Raw genomic sequence first — 13130 nt, forward strand, 5'->3', positions numbered from 1 at the left:
TATGATCCTTGACTATGACTTGGATTTTGTAACTTCTTTGCAATATGTCACATCTGCATTTTAGTTCATGTTATCCTTTGGACAAAGATGTTCATAACAGGAAGTATGCCAGGTTACCTTTCATTGGCTTGGCACTCTTGATATCGCAGGCTCTTTTACCCCCAAAACTGTAGATAATGATCACAATTGTGTAGTCACCACTAGTACTCCTGCTTGCCAACACCGAAGGCAAATCCTACTCCCAGAGGAGCCAAATGAGATTAGAATGAACTGTTCTAATTCACTACATTAATTTTTATAAATTGAGGAAGTCATAAGTTCCATAATTCGCCTTCTCCCTTGTCGCTCACCGTTCCTGGGAACAAAGGTTCTGGCCTGTGGTGGGCTGGTGTCTTCGCAGTGCTGCTCTGGTGGTGGTGAAGCCTCTCATGGCTGGTGGTGTGCCTTTGGGCCCAAGGCCTCCCCACAGCTTCCTGAGGAAGTTGCTTCCTCTCTTTCTCTCTTTATCACTCAGACATCTGCTGCCTGTCTCTGGTGCCAGGAAGCACCTAGTCTGTCACAGATGTCCACTTCTTTTGAATCAGAATGTGATGGTAACAGCAGAGTAAGGATACTATGGTAGGATATGACTCTCAAGATAGTCAATGTTTTAAACTCAGCAGCCTCTGGGAGGATCAGCTACACCTAAAACAGATGTTGATTCAGGTATTTGGATTCGGTGGATTGGGGCATTCATCTAAGCTTTGTGGCTAGATCATGTTCTGCTATTCTGTACTCATTTATTCAAAAAATATCGAGTGCTTACTATCTGCCAGACATTATAAGTGAACAAGATGGACATAGTTTATGCTTTCAAGGAATACAGTTTCGTGAGGGACACATTTAATAAGCAAATGGGTAAATAAGCATAAATACAAGATAATATCAGGTAATGATAAGTGTTGTGAGAAAATGAAATAGGGAAAAATAATAGGAAGCAACCTGGGGGAGGGAACTAATTTTAACTGGAAAGTTGGGAAAGGTTCTTTGAAGAACTGTGAAGATTTCTGAGGAATGTCATTTCAGGCAGTGGGAAAAATTACCCCAAAGCTCTTAAGAAGGAATGAATGTGGTTTATTCCGGAGACAGGAAGAAGATCAGTATAGCTGGAATGTAGTGAACAAAGGGAATGAAAGAGAAAATAGGCAGGAGTTAGATTATGGAGAGTCTGAACTTGGGTTTTGTTCTGTTTGCAGTGGGGAGCTACTGAAGAGTTTGGAGCAAGGGAATAACATTTTCTAAGTTACATTACAAAATCATTCTAAATGCTGTGTGAAGAATGTCTTAGAAGAGGGAAATGGTAGAGGTGAGGTTATCGTTCAGAAAGCTGCTGCAGTGTAGTGCAGAAAGAAGCAAAGGTGGTAGCGATGGAGACAGAAGAATGCAGAAGCAATCTAGATGCTTTTTTAAACATAGAGAGCCCACAGCTCTTGCTGATGATGAAAGAAAAACAGGACTTCAGGGCTTTGGGCCTGGGCAGCTGGAGGATGGTGGTGCCATTTACTGACATAGGGAAGACTCAGGGAAGGTGAGATTGTAGGTGGAAAGGGACTCAAGGATGCAGCTGTGTGGAGAGGAGAAGACGATGCTAGGCAAAAGACTTGACTATTCTCACTCCTACAGCAGCTCACTTTTCCTTGTAACTGCTCAAGGGCAACTTTTCCACCTACCTCATCCCAGGTTGCAGGATTCCCTTCAGAGATTTCTTTTCTCCTTTTAAAGCTGCTCTTGGGTCTCAGCTCTTTAAAAAAACATTTCTTTTGGTTGTTTTAAAAAAGCACTCAGTGAAAGTTGGTTTTCCCTATATTTAAATGAAGGAAGGAAGCACATAGGATGGTTTGTCCTGGCTTCAGATCCCCCATTATCAGTGGACCTTCACCTAGGCGTAGATTCTTGACACTTCTGCAGAGGCTGCTAGATATTCTATTGTGTAATTTACAGCAAATTTCTTCTTTTGTAATGTACAACCAATTCATTTGAAGTTTAATCTGCTGTTTCTTTTGGATCCTAAAGTGCATCATGCTATTTCACGCTTTTTTCATCTCTCTGGACTTCCTTTCTTGTATTGATTTTCTAATCACATTTCTACTCTTTCTTCAAAACTCAGCTCAAATGCTGCCGCCTCTTTCAGGCCTCTGCCATCTTACTGGGTAAGTCTCCAGTCCAACCTTTTACAAACTTTAATTATATCACATACCACATGGCAACAGTTATTTGTTTATATGTCTATCTCCTCTGTTAGGCTTTGGGCTATGTAAGGTCTAGGGCCATGTTTTATTCGTCTTTGAGTCTTATGTAGTGCATACTTGCATAGAACATGCTTGGAGACTTTTGGTTAGGCGATGACAGAATGAGTGGGTCATTGACTTCTTCATTCTGTGTGATCCATTATTTTTCTAGTACTTATTTGATTGAATTGCCATGAGTGGGATTAGGCTGTGTATGTTTGGGTGTTCCACATCTGTGTCCACTGTGCTTGCACTGAAACATTTACTAGCATAACCCATGGAGGAATAGGAAAGTACAGCTGAGTAGATTGTGTCTTGAATTACTGTTCTATTCATGTGCCAAGTGACCATATGATTCTTTAGTATGACACAAGTTGGGAGGTGTAGTGGGCATGGAGTGAGTTGGTAATGGCTGTGAGTGTGAGGAAGATGAACCCAGAAGAAGCTCAGTGACTGCTGGTGAGTGGGAAGCCTGGCTGTACGGTACATCAGTACCAGCAGCACTGACAGGTGTAGAGAGTGAGGTCTTATGCTTTGCCACACCACTGTGGTCCTGCTCACATAGAGGCACCTGAGTCTTAAGGAACCAAAGCCACCATACTCAGAGACAGGTTGTTGGAAGCACTCTTCTTTTACTTTGGCAGGGTATGTTTTAATTTCTGAAGTTACTGTAAGTCTTGCCCTACCTTCTTTTGAGATCTTTTGGGCAGGATTACTGGTAAATTAGCAGCTGCCATGCACATTTGTGGCAGGTAATTTTTGTTGAAGAGGTTGGTCGTCACAATAGTAATGAAAAAGGGCACAAATCCTGTGCATAAACACTGTTTTACATTTAACCAGCCGTGGCAGCCGCTGTATGAGAAAGAGCAGAGTTCAGGTCCAGCCTGTGTGGTCTTTGAGAAAATAAAACTCAGCAGCACCCTTTGAAAGGCTGGGGGTCAATATGTCCTGTTGTTGCTTAACCTTTTAGCAGCATCCACAGATTAGCTTTTTAAAGGTGCTCTTTTTTGCTTTCTCTTGGTTGGAATTCGCTGATTAACTGAAGATGCTCTGGCTCTACTATACTTTTAGAAAAGTAGACAGGGGTTATGTTCTAAGAAAAATTCATTCCTTGAGCTGCAAAAACATGCCTTTGTAATTTTCTTCTACTGGAATAGAAGATACATGGTAAGTATCAAATCGTAATAAGAAGAATCATCTCCCACATAATGTCTCACTCTATCATTCTTCACCCGGACTTTTCTATTTCTAGCCAGACTTTAGGTCTCTGTCCAGAGGAAGTTTTGGTTTCTTTCTCTTTCTTTTCTAAAGTGTCATCTTTCTCTTTTTAATTATAGTTTATATATACCATCCCCCTTTACCTGTTGCCTAGGGACCATTCTTGCCCCATGTTATCTTTTGCAATGGACTGTGGACAAAAGGATCAGAATAGGAGAACACCTTTGAATGAAATATTCAACCTGCAGAGCTAATGCAGGAGAAGGACAAGTCAGATATGTGGCTCGGTACAATGGGTACCCTGGTGATATGTATTGATATTTAATCACTGATGGGCACCTGAGACTTCAAACACAGGGTTGATCCATATATTGACCATGTGATAATAATAGCAACAATAACATGCTATAGATACTACCAATTTGCAAAACATTTTCTATTACCAGTTTTTCATTTTAATATATACAAAAGTATTGAAATAAAATTGGATTACACTACTGCCAGTTATTACAATTAGATTCTTTCTAGGCCTTTATTTTACTAAGAACTTGCTTTTTAAGTGTTTAAAAACGTTTTTTTTAAAAAATAGTCTTTAAAAGACAGATTTAACAAGAGAATCATATTGTGAACCATGTTCAGTGAATATGAAAACTGAGGTACCAGGAGATTTCTGAAACCCTCAGAGGTGAAATTAGAAATCAGTGTCCTTGGAAGGTGAAATTCGATAGTCAGGGAAGGTATGAGGCTATAGGAAAAAGGGTTAAAAAGAGTGATGAAGATTTGGTGCTGTCACCAGAGTGGTGAGTGGTGGGAAAGGAAAAAGACTTTGAATGAGATCATCTGAGATCCAGCTGAAGGTAGAGATGATTGGAAAAGCCAGTCAGCACAATTATGTGATAATCTTCTGCAGCAGTGGGCCATGATGTGGTAGATCGTCAGTGTGAGCAATCAGATGATATTTCTAGGAATTGTTATAATATAAGTCAGGTAAACAAGGATGATGTTGAGCCTGTTACCAATGTGAGGGAAAGTCCTGAAGGTTGGTGGATTATGGTAAAGATGGAAGAACTTCAGAGGCAAAGTTGATCCCATCTATGACCTTGGAGAATGAGCACCTGTCAAGTGAAAGGGTAAAGAGGAAAGATCTGTCATGGGGGGAAATCCAAGTTTCAATTCAGGTGGGAAAAAGGAGTGTCCCATAGAAAGATTAAGCTAGAGGGGAGTTCTTAGCAGTTCCTACAACCATTCCTCATGTGACAGATGAGATTCCGTACCTTGTTCCGTCTTCTGCAGTGCTTCAGTCTGACACTGCCTTGAGAGAACACACACCTCTAGCTTCTCTGGCCAGGGCAGTAGGAAACTATTAATATTCTAGCAATATATCCCAATACTGTATTCACTTTTTGTTATCCCATCATACTGGCTTGCAGGCCACGAAACTTCTACTCTTAGAGTAGGCGTCTATCCTGCCTGGCAGTTGAATAAATGCAGGACTTTACTTTCATTCTTATTCAGTTTCATTATGTCCCTTTCTCCTTATCTTTTCAGCTTGTAAGGTTATTTTCTAATTCTAATTCCTCATATAGTTTATGGGTTATTCTTCTCAACTTTGTCTCATCCTGAAGCTTGGAAAGGTTACTTCTATGCTTTGCAGACTTTGATGATCATGTTGGACAAATCTAGGGCTAAAATGCCCTGAATATGCAACTCATCAGCTCTCTCAAAGTTGACCATAATCTGTATTAGAATCATTTTCGGGTAGGCCTTTAAATTAGCACAGTAAATGTATTGTCATCCTGCCCACAAGATTGGTTTAAGAGTTATGGTATATGTCTTCCTGAGACGAAGGTACACAATAGCCAGATGAGCTTTCTTCTAATCTTTTGCTTTAGTAAGCCTATGAAGCAAGTTTTTAGTGAACCCATTCTGCTTTCTGATATTTATTATGAAGATCAAGTATGAAAAGTTCTTTGGACTCAGGCTGTTGAAAATGGCTTAAGCTTTTTTAGATGATTGCAAGCAAGTCAACACCAACAGGTGGCTCCTTTGTTAGATTTCACCAATAGTAGTATCATGTTCAGAATAAGGTAAATGGGGTAAGGGAGTATGGAACTATTTTATATCATGTAGTAAACTTTAAAGGCATTATCTTCAAACAGTTTGACAACTGTCATTTGGAAGAGTAGTTTTAAAGAGCAAGATGAAGATGAGTAATGAGTGGCATTACAGGGAGACATTCCACTTAATATAAGAAGAAACTTTTAGATCCTGCTCAGTCAATTAGAAGCCCCTCACCTACTAGTTCCTATAAACTCTTGCAACACTGTTGGATATAATTTATCTTGGAGTGGAGACATGAATTCATTTAAAGCAGCAAGCTCACCTCTCTTGGGCCTTAGTTTCCTTTTAAGCAGGTTTGTTCAGTTCTTTCTATTTGAAGGTCATTCTTTTTAATGGGGAAGATTAAATCAAAATAGTGTTGGGCAATTTTCCTTTCAAACTGTCACCAGTAAAAATTATACCCATGGTTCTCAAACTTTGTTGTATAGTAGCATCACCTGGGGAGCTCATTCAGAATACAGATTCCCAGGCTTTACCCTTGAATCAGCGTGTATGAGGTGGGGTCTCCCCAGATCACTGACAGCTGCAGGCTTGAGGCCATTACCCAGGCTCCCTTTGCTGCTCTGGAGCCAATCTTGATCTAGTCTGGCTGCTTCTCAGGAGCCTCCTCCCCACTACGTGGAGGCAGCTCCAGTGGCCCAAGCTTGCTTCCCAGTGTCCTGAGCACAGGTCCTGTACTCCACACTGGTGTCCATTCAGCTGTCCCTTTCCCTACAAACCCTTGCTTATGTGCCTGGTCTTAGACTGGACTTCTGCCCTGCTTCTATTATAATCTGCCAGAGAGAGATTTTAAATACTCATATCTGATTATGTCACCCCATAGTTAACACCTTAGTGACTCTCCATTACACTGAAGATAAAGACCAGAACTTCTGGCATGGCCCAGCAGGTGCTGTATAGACTGGCTCCTCTCTGTCTGCTCTCTCATCTCATCTCATATTGTCTGAACCTCTTGTCAGTGTTCCAACACAATTGCTTTTTCTTACCTGCTCAGAAGAACCATCCTGCTTCCTGCCTAGGCACTTCATACATGTCGTTCCCCTTGCCTAAAACACTCTTATCCTCCCTCCTCACATACTGGACTTGTGCTTGTCTTTCAGGTCTTGGCTTAATCATCACTTACTTAGAGAATCATTCCCGGACCCTCTGTGGTTGGAGTCCCCCACAGTACATTCCTATGGTGTCAGGGACATCTCCTTTTTAACACTTACACATTTCTATGAGTATTTGTTTGTTAGTCTCCCCTACCACATTGTCAACTCCATGAGGACAAGAATTAGGTCCATCTTTACTCAGCATCACTATTCATAGTACTTAGTACAGTACCAGAATAGGTGTACAATACATATTTCTTGAATGAATAAATGACCAGGAAGATAGTTCCTAGAATCATGGATATCATCACCCATTTGACAATAGATACCACCATATTTGGGGATCTTCTGTACTACCCTGACTCTTATATCAAACCCTTGGATATTGATACCAACTTGATTTGAAGCTGAGTTCATTACATCCATTATAATACTGTGATTTGAACTAAGGGTCACTTCTCCATGCCAGTTCCACATCCCAGTTATATGTTGAGTTCTGGTCCTATCTGTTTGGTAGCTTACTCCTCTCTGCTGATTTCACCATTGTGGTCCATGATATGTCAAGGCAAACACTGGGTTAGGTGTAACATGCGGCATAACCTGTTGCCTCTTCTGTTAGGTTTTTCTTTTAAACAAGCTATGCCTCTCCTCTTCTGTAAGAAGTTATGAGTGTCATCCAGCCAAAAGTTGGTTGTACTTAGGAGGCACTTCTTGTCACCTTATCTTAATTCAACTTCATTAAAAAAAATATTTTAATATGGCTATATGCATCATTTCTCATTCTCTTCCCTGCTATTGTCTTCCAAAATTTACTAACTTCTTCTTCTCTCATTGTTTGTACTGTACATAACTGTTGTCGTGCCTGGTGCACCCTACATGATATCAAGTTTTAACAAAAAAGTTTGCTGCTTTTTTTTCCTTCAAATATCAGTTTGAAGATCTTTGAATCAGGGGGATCTGCTTCCTACCAGATGATTTAGTAGCCACATTGGTCATTCTGAAAAGACCCTGAGAGGGACAAGAAGGGGAGGGGAGGCAGTGTTCTGCTTTTGGGTCTTTTCTGCTGATATGAGTCGAAGAGTTCCGGCATAGCAGGTGCTATAAGCATCAGTACCTCTCGGCTATCTTTTACAGCTGCCCCAAAACATCTCCATGTGGCCTCAGTAATTTCTCTTGCAACTGCTGTCTCCAGAAAGGCCTGAAGATAAGGAGTCCACTTTCCCAAGTGCCTAGAATCATAGTATTTTATAGCTGGAAAAGATCTTAGAGATAATCCATTGTACAGATGAACATAGTGGGACTCAGAGAAGGTAGGTGACTGCTGTCCAACTGTGTAGTCAGTACCAAAGCCCCTGGTCCAGGGTTCTTCCTATGCCTGGAGGAGGTTGTTTATTTTAAGACAGTGTTTCCTTTTAGTCAGGAGAACCAGATGTGTGTGGGAAAGTGCATTCTAAATATTCCAGTCTAGCTAAAAGTTACAAAGAGAATTTAACATTTAGTATTTAAATGGTTTGGAAATGGAAATCTATTTCTGTATGAATGTGCTTGTGTTTTGTATAATGAATGACACTAATATGACAAAACTAGTCTAGGAAAAGAAATTATAAATCCACCTCTCCTAGTTGCGATGATTGAGTTTATGTGGCCCTGGTAGCATTTGAGAGGTGTAGTCTTAAAGTAGGTTCTATTCCTTTTAAGTACCCCAGTTTTCTCAAAACATACTTGAGATTTACACAACCTGATTTGAGTACTGATTAGGGAGAAAATGGGTAGAGGATAAGGGGGTGGGAATGTGGAGATATCTACTCCCCAAATTTAGTAGGTACTCATGACGAAGACACTGAGCCTTGGAAGAAATTACTGGCCCTTGATGTTTCACATCACGTAGAAGCCTGCCTGGCAGCGTTAACAGGAAGAAGCCTTGTGTGCTGGTTCAGGCTTTGTCCCTGTTGACTTGTTTCCTTCTATCAGAACTATATCCATGGTGTGCCCTGTTATGACTGATTCTTATAAAAACTTGCCCTTCTTCACACCCACACATGTTTAACCAAAATGTTTACAAAAGGAGGCCTGCTATGAGCAACTGCTGAATTTCCATGCATACCCTTTAATGGACTTTTATAAAGCTTTTTGCCCGTTCTGTTTTCTTGAACTCAAACTTAATCACTAAAAAAAGAATTACAATTGTTTTCCAAGAGTCAGTTCATTTTTCTAGGGTTCCTTTTTTTCTAATCACCTGTCCTCCTCTTTCTTCTCTTAGAGATTCAGTTAGGCAGACACGAAATTTCAGTCATTGGAAAGTATAAAGACTCCTGAAGTCCAAGACTCTTTATATATCACATTAGGATGTAGACGGGCATGCCCCCCTTTCCCTTATGTCAGTTATCGAATCTCTGAAGCTATGGTCCAGCTCATAGAAGAGAGTTTGCTTTTCTCATATCCACAGATCTAAATAAATGATGGCTTCCATTTTGCCTGATGCAAAGACAACTTGAGATATCCCTCCCCCAGTTAGCATTTTGGAGCACCCTCTGGATGTGTAGGCTTCTATACTTTTATGTTTTGGGGATTTACAGAATGGAAAGCAGATGCAACCAATCTCTCCAAGAACCCTAAGCTGAAAGAATACCACCTCCTAGAAGAACCTAAAATGTCAACTCTGACATTGGTACTCCATGGTTCATTTCTATCTTCAGAGCTTTTTTTCAAAACACAAGCACTTGTTAAAATGCTTTGAACATTGAAAAATTATTGTTTATATCTGTTAGTCTTAATTTCCCAACTGTATATAGGCTTTTTCAAAGCAAGAAATGTCTTTTATTTCATATATTTCCCTCAGACTGCTGTACTGGCATGCAGTAATTATCACAAATAAAAATTGGTAATTTACTGGTTGACCAGAACAGCATGTAAAAATTCCTTCCCCCGCCTAATCTGTTAAGGTGGCAGGTGGCAGTAATGACCATTTCTACTGGTGAGAGGAAAAAGGGTCTGCTAAATAAGAGCCTTTCACTTGACTTAGTGAGTTTGGAGATAAACTGTTAAATGTGTGTGGGCCTCTGGACTGCTGATGTTCTTTTAAAATACAAACTGTATTAAGTGATGCCATGCAGTTTGGTAGTAGCTGTGTCTGTTACAGACTTTGTTCCAGTTGAAATAAATGCTGAAGAGATTCCTTATGTAAAATGACTGGTTCCATTTTATGGCTTTCAAGAAAGAGAAATTTAATCTGAACCCTTAAGAGCTAGGTTTGGTCTACTCTCAAAAAGGAAACCACTGACTTTTTCTGGAAGGGTGCAGTTGCAGATTTGAGAGGTCCAATAGCCTGATCTTACATGCCTGGTAGTTTGATTTGACAGTTAGCACTGGCAACTATTTTCTTATTGGTTTCATCTCCAGGGCTTCTAGGAGTAACTTAGTTCCCTGGCATCTTTCACTTCTCTCCCATTTAGTCATTTCGGTTAGTCATATCCCTTCCTGTGAAATAGGGCAAGCTCATTATATAGGAAAGACCTGACTTTCTCAGGTTTATGCTACAGGTCAAATTTAATGGCAGCTTCCCTCTACCACCCCCTTTTTTAGGTGGCAGGAGTTTGGGGGGCAATAGGGTTGGGGTCATGTTTAAATGCTCATGTGATATTTAGTATTTCAGATTTTCCAAGGTGTGACGAGTGATTATGCACATGTAAAAGCCAACATCAAAGGTCATGTTTTTATATCAGTCTATCTATATAAACCATAAGTTAATACTTCTAATTTCTATTTAATATAGCAAGAAAAAGGGTATTTATAGTTTTTGAAGACTGCCATATTGAAAGAATGAATTATGGTTTTTACAATGCCTTAAAATATTTAAAGCTCAACACTAATTTTCATTTCAGTTATCCTCTGAAAACTTGTGGGTGCTTACAGGTAGTTCAAGGTCACCGAGGATCTAATCTCAAGGCCATGACTGGCACTTCTATGCTCAGAGATACAAGAAACAGGGATATTCTTATTCATGGTGGAGTAATGGGGCATGGTCCTTCCCTTCAGGTATCTGCAGACAAGATAAGACAAATCAGTATAGCTCTGGGTGGATAGAAGAAAAAGAATAGACTATACTTGTTCTTTGAGACCTGAGCTTGAGATGGAGATGGTTTCTTGTTTGTTAGTAGTTAAATAGATTAGTTTCAGAGCTAGGTCTTGTGACCTTCCCACTTAGTAACCTTCGGATTGATTGTTGGTGTCTAAAAAACTTCTCTATCCCCTGCTCTCACTCAGCCAAGTGAGGAGTAGCTCTCAGAAGTCTCAGGTTTCTTCAGGAAGCTGAATTCAGAAATTGTTTAAGAGATCAGGTTAAGGTGACTTTTCTCTACCATAAGCATTAATAATTGTCTACAAAAAAAGCAAATATGTACTCATTTTTATGATAGGATTATAGTTTCTTAGTGATTGAACATTTAGGCAGACAAGGTAGTTTACAGTCCTTTTTTTCCTCACTAAAAGATTGAAAAGGTCAAAGTGTAAAGTATTTGAAAATACACTCAGAAGGTTAGAATTTCTCCATCTGGGAGACACCAAAAAGAACATGATTAATGTTAAATGATCATAGGGGTTTTGATGTGACCAACATACATATTTTTTGAATTGTGGACCTAAAAGTTACAGGAAGCTCTCTAAAAATTGTCCTCTGCCATAGTATTGCAGTTAGAAAAAATTTTGAACTCCGAATAAGAGGTTACAGACTGGACACGTAAATACAGAATGAAGGTTCAGTAAAGATAGAGGTTTAACTGTGGCAAACGTTTACTGTTTTTGTTTTCTTCTCAGTAAATGTAAAGGACTTAGCTCTTTACAGCAATTTCTCATTTACTCCTCATAACAACATTATGAGGGAGGTATTCTTATTTATCCCCATTAGACTGATGAGGAAGCTTGAAGTTTAGAAGGCTAAACTTGTAACTTGTGCAGGATCACACAGTCTAGAAATGGCGGTGCTGTGATTGGCGATGTTCATCCACAGGGTAGGGCATTAGAGAAGGTCTGGGATGTTTGGACATCCGACTGACTTATTTATTTATTTTAGTAAGGTTACCATATTCTTTTTAAAATTACTTATACCAGATCTAGTGAACTCCATATAGCAGTTCTTGTATTTTATTTTTCTTTGATAACTCTGTCCTTAAGTAGGTAACTATACCAGGATCTTAGGATGGAGACCTTGAAAGAAATTGATTGGACTGCAGTCCAGACAGAAAGCAAAGAAAGGTCTTCTTATTTTGGGATAGTGGGAAGTCATTTTTCCTAATTTGGATATCTTCAGGGAAAATCTCTACCAAAGGCGAAACCGTCCTTTACTAGCCTGTGGTCGTACATATATTTCAGCAGTCAGGATGTTTTATGTAAAATCTAAAGCCTCACTGATGTAACTTAAACCCATTTCTTTTTTTATAGCCTATAAGGAAATTAGAAAATGACTGATTACTACTTCATTATGATATTTCTTTATTCACTCAAGCCACCTTGGAAGGTTCATTGACTAGTTGTTTATAGAGCACCTACCTACCATGTGCCAGGCTTATTTCTAGGTTGTGTTGAATCTGATCTATGGCATCTTCAAGAATAACACTAGACAATCCAGCTGGCCTAGACAGTTTAGAGTCAGATTTTTAATTTTTCCCAACAGTGGTGATGATGATTTGTCACTTGCTATATATTATTCAGTCCTTACTACAACTCTCTGAGATAGTATTAATATCCCCATTTCACAGATGAGGAAATTAAAACTCAGCAACATTGAGACATACTCCATATCATGCAGCAGGGCCTTGGCCATGTGAGCTCCTAAAGAGAATCATAATATTATAGTGTCACTATAATACTTTTTAGTTATCAAAATGCTTTTATTTACATTATCTTATTTTCCAAACATGACAGTAATTATTGCTGTATTTGTTTTATAGATAACAGTAATCACTTCTATTTATTATGTAGCTAATAGGTGCTAACAATGACAGATATTTTCTCAGATAAGGCCTAGTTAATGTAATGACTACAACCCTAATAGAGATCATTATTCCCATTTTATAGATGAACCACCAAGGCCTCAAAAGTTTAAGGGACTTCTTCACCAGAGTAGTGAGCTATGACTCAAGCCTAGGCTTGTCTGCCCAGCTGGTATGCATGCCCCCTTCGCTGTATTCAGTTTACCAGGTTATACTGATATGTTTTCCAGATGAGGAAACTGAGGTTCAGAGAGTTAGCTAACCCAGCTGAGGTCACACAGCTTATAAAGAGCAGAAATGGGACTCCCAACTCAGATGTCCTCATTAGAAAGCCCATTCATTTCCCACTCTACTGGGCTGCATTTCTGCGCAAGGAGAACTATAAAGCTATATCTTACATCCAAGTTAAGTGTCCTAATTCCTTTATGATATATTTAAAGTTT

General features: G+C 39.5%; 1 protein-coding gene across 4 annotated transcripts in view; it reads left to right on the plus strand.

The window, feature by feature from the left end:
* RUNX2 (RUNX family transcription factor 2) overlaps window positions 1-13130 on the plus strand; it is a 124121-nt gene that overhangs the window by 69240 nt on the left and 41751 nt on the right. The gene's annotated exons all lie outside the window — the stretch shown is intronic.

This window comes from Dasypus novemcinctus, chromosome 11 (genome assembly GCF_030445035.2).
Source record: "Dasypus novemcinctus isolate mDasNov1 chromosome 11, mDasNov1.1.hap2, whole genome shotgun sequence".
NCBI classification, from domain to species: Eukaryota; Metazoa; Chordata; class Mammalia; order Cingulata; family Dasypodidae; genus Dasypus; species Dasypus novemcinctus.